Below are 4,765 nucleotides of genomic sequence, written 5' to 3' on the forward strand. Positions count from 1 at the left end.
GAATATTGAAGTGTTGTGAGTACTAATACGTTATAAATGATGTTTATATCATGAAACAAGCATTAAATGCATGAAAACGCAAGGATGAGGTAGAAGTAGAAATAAGGGAAAATTGGAGGAAAATGGTGGATTTTGCCAAATGTACGTAAATGACGATTGTCGATCATGATATTGCGAATAATATTATGAATATTGGGAGTTGATATAGAACGCGAGAAAAGTAGTATGAGTGAAGGAAGCGTTGTCCGACTTCTCCTAGAATTAGCGGCGCGTTCTTATAGTTAGCTCACTAATGTTGATACGAATTCTCTTATGAAGGTAACGACGTGATGTCGACGGAGAACAAGTGAGCAATATCTTAGCTAAGCGACCAAGGTATGTGAGGCTAGTCCTTCTTTCTAATGGCATGAATCTTTTAGTTTGAATCCCTATTCCTTTCATGAGTTCTTACATTCTAAGAAGTTAAAAGCTTATGCCTACGAATGTCTATATGAGATATGATGACATTAGAATGATGATGATGTTATTCCTTGCCTACACTCACCTTATGTACTAGTCCTTTCAAGGTAAGGCGGAATGTCCATGATGGTTCCATAATGTAATCGGGGGATCACGACCTTACTTCACCCCGATAGAGTAAAGTTGATCATGAGTCTTATATACGCATTATGGTAAGATAAGTATTTTATGATAAGCATATTACTATGAGCATTTATATTAAGCATGTCATGAGCATTTCACACCGGGCCTAGTTGGCCGGGCAGACACCGCTTCGGCAGGCGGCGATACGGATACACCACGACCTACGGGCGTGGGCAGACACCACTAGTGGGCGGCATGAGATGCTACCCCGGACGCGGGAGGCCTGGACGCGGGCTAATATTATTGATTATCACACCGTTCTGACATGGACGGGCAGCTTGATGCATACATGTTATGATGATGTGTATAAGTAAGATAACATGCATTACTTCATTTATGATTATCAGTCAGATCCATATGTCTCATGTTGATGTTATTCCCATATTACTGATGTCTCCTTTCATTATGTATGCCTCTCATACTCGGTACAATATTCATACTGACGTCCTTTCTTCGAAATATAACATAGAACATGTTCTTATATATCTTCCACCAGTCACTTTCATTCTTTATCTGCCATTGAACTGCTTATGAGATCTTGGCTCGAATATGTTGACAGACCTATTTCATATAACTGTAAGCTCTGTGTCTGCAACTGGTAAACTTCGCCTCTGATCATTTTAAGCTCTTCTTCATATAATGTCTTCACTTCAAGGTCATTTATCCATTGCACTTGATGACCTGTGATCATTCCTCCTTCTGCATATGATAACTCTTTGGAATAGAATGTGTTTTGCACACTTGTTCTATTCTTCAATGAACTGCTTCTTTTACTGAGTCATGTATTCTCTCTTTGCTGCCTTGTTCAGTTGTCTTATTCCTTAAATCATTTATGTTGTATACTAAATATCTCTTTAGGCTGGGTCACTTCTTTCTCTGCGCTTATGTGCTTTTCTGTATCTGATAGAACATGATAGTGGACCTGATTCATATGCATTGCTTGCAGCTGTCTTTTGTGATCGATCAGTTTGTTACTAGTTCCATGTGCATTGCATTCTTGCTCATTCAGACATTGCACAGTGTTTGGAAAATCTGTTTCAATTAACCGTAGGTATAGCCTGGTTTGTCTTCTTCGTGTATATTGTTCAATCATCATTCATCTTTTTTGAATCATCAAAACTCGTATATGCATTAGTCTAGCTACTGCCAACAAATTTTCCGTTTTTAATGATGACAAACTCTCTGTCTTTTCTGTGCTCATTGCATCATATTTTAACCTGTTCCAAACACTCATAGCTTTGACTTAACTTCAAATTTAATCATGTTAGCATATAAGTCATACAGCTGATTAGCGCAGTTCATTCTTCCGCCTTTTGGCATCATTAAAAAGTTATTCCTAGATTATGGTTAGAAGCATTCAACTCATGGGCACTGGGCTATTGAATATACACTGATAGGAACATTTACTTGTTTGGTCAAGAAAACATTCATGTCATACAATTTTAGGCACAAACTAGTAATATATGCAATATATTTTTGATGTCAACAAGTATAATTCTAGTCCCTTGGTTACAACCACATACAATAGATCATAGGAACTGGACTCTTAAATTTGTACAAGGATATTTTTAGGGAAAGACTAATCCTATGGAGTTCTAGCTGCTGGGGTGACTTGGGTTGGAGGATCTGATTGATTCCAGTTTCTTCTTAGCTTCGAGATCTCCTTCCTCATCCTTTTTCCCCCAAAGAGACCTACAATCTTTTTCCACCATTTTTGGCGATGAGGACCATGATCCGCATTGTAATTCTTTCTTGATAGTGAGGGTTCTATTTATGTTTCAACCTTCCATACTTCTTTATGAACCCTTATATCTCCATAGCTCCTTTTTCGTAATAGCTTATACAGATCTTTTTTAGATGAGCTTATATCACTGACTTCCTCTATTCTATCCCCTGTTTTGGAATTTTTAACATATTCCCCCTGTTATGAGCTCCACCTAATTTTCTTTCCTTCTTGATCTTTCCAGTTGGTAAAATCATTTAGTTATCAAGGAAAGGTGTGTTTGTGAGGGTAATGTGGGGTACATTTTTTGATTTGGAGGGATCAAGGGAATGTGAGAAGGTGGATCTTATTTTTCATTCGAGCTCCGAGATGAGAGAGATGGGATCATATTTGTGAGGTGAGGGTGAGTCTAATTGGTTTATGTAGAAATTTGATCGGATAGTTGAAAAGACCTCCTTTTGGGAAGAGCATGATTTGATTTTGGTTGTCTTTTCAAGGCTATCATCATGACTCACTTTTTCTTCTCTCAGTGGACTCCTTAGACAGCTAGTCATGACTAAGGTAGATTAAACAAGTTGTCTAAGTCGTTCTATGATCTGAGTATATAATTGACTGTAACGAAAAGAACATACCTGAAGCATATTTACAATCTTCGATTTGAAACCTGCTTCCGTGGCAGTCATCATGCTTAGACTTTGCAAGATCATGAACCTACCTTCCCTAGTCTATTTTGAGGGATACATGTGCAACTTTAATTGTTCCCAGTGCTAGCATGATCTTCTTTTTATAAGCTTGGTGGGAACCCTTCCTTATTGTAGTTCTTATGCACATGATCACACGATTTTCTTTTTCCATGAACGGGTCCTACGATTTTACTCCCTAGTGTTTAGCACTTTATCTCCTATGTGTACAACACCTATTCCTGTCTGAGCATTTTCTTTTGAACTGAGGAACATTTTCCTGAAACTGTTTCATGCACGTTCCCCCTGTCTGATTGCCTTTCTCCTTTTGATAACCTTTCTTTCTATAGTGTTTCCCTTCTTTTATCTTAAAAGTGAGTAGACTTAACAATGTTCCTCTCTTCCAATGTTTCCTCTCTTTATATTTTGAGCAAGCACTTATTCATATACCATTTTAGTATGCTTTTTTACTCCTCTTTTCTGCAGAGGAATCACGGGTTAGCTTTAGGCACCCACGTAAGCTTGTCCCTTTCCTTCACTCATGGGATGTATTGATTCCCTCTTGTCCATTCATGCAATGTCCACATGAACCTATTTTCAACATCTGTAGCTTTCATCTTGACAGATTTAGTGTTCTTCTTTGAAATCTTTAGGGTTTTTTATCTTATAACTCATGTTTACTGGACATTCAATTCTGCAGTGCCCCAACATTCCACACAGGGTGCATAAAACCTCTTCTGATATTTCATGTTCCGCCGTTCTGTCAAATCCCAATCTTGCAGCAATATTTTTTGTACGACTTGTGAGATTTGAGAGTAATTAAGAGGCTTCAGTCCATCGATTAGCTTTTTTAAGATCAAGCTTTGTTTTAAGTAGTTTTGAGCTAATATCTCTGGATTTTTCTCTTTCCAACTGCAGCTCCCTTCTTACTCTTTTCAATAAGGACTCAACCTTTAATTTCTCATTTTTCGCCTCATGCTCTCCTGCTTTGAGTGTCCTTTTCAGAACTTCAGATTGAAGACTCAATATGGATGAACCAAGTTAAGAGACCTTTTCTTTCAACAATTGATTCTCGTTCTCCATTTTGACTCTACTTTCTTCTCTTCAGTAGTGTATCCTTCTTATTTCTGAGCTCATTGAGTGACTCATCTCTTCTTGTGCTCATCTTGATGTGTTCCTCCATGTCTGACCCTGGATGATCATCATCCATAAGTGCAGTGTGATCATCCTCATCCTCAGAGTCATCATTCGATCCTCGGGCTTCTATCATAGACTTTATAGTCTCCTTGTTTTTTCTAGCTTCCTCTTTCTCTTTTTCTGCCCTTCTCTTCTTCCATTCTATATCCTACAGTGGGAAATCCTTTATCAGGTGATCAGTTTTATCACACTTGAGGCATCCACCACCTTGTCCTCTATCAAAACTCTTTCCACTTTTAGAGTTTTTTCCCATGTGACTTTCCTTCCTAAGGAATTTTCTAAAATTCCTCGTAATCAAAGCCATGTCCTCTTCATCATCTTTATTTGTGGCTTTCAGAGCTAATGAACTTTCTGAGCTTGCTTCTTCTATTCTAGCGTTCTCCATGTCCATCTCATAGGCCTTTTGATTTCCCACTAATTCATCTAGTGACATCTCCTCTATATCTTTTGCTTCCCTGATGGCTGTAACTTTCATCTTGAAGGAATTCGATAGGGTTAGCAAAATTTTATCCACTGAATTTTT

This window comes from Lycium barbarum, chromosome 1 (genome assembly GCF_019175385.1).
Source record: "Lycium barbarum isolate Lr01 chromosome 1, ASM1917538v2, whole genome shotgun sequence".
Classification (NCBI taxonomy): Eukaryota; Viridiplantae; Streptophyta; class Magnoliopsida; order Solanales; family Solanaceae; genus Lycium; species Lycium barbarum.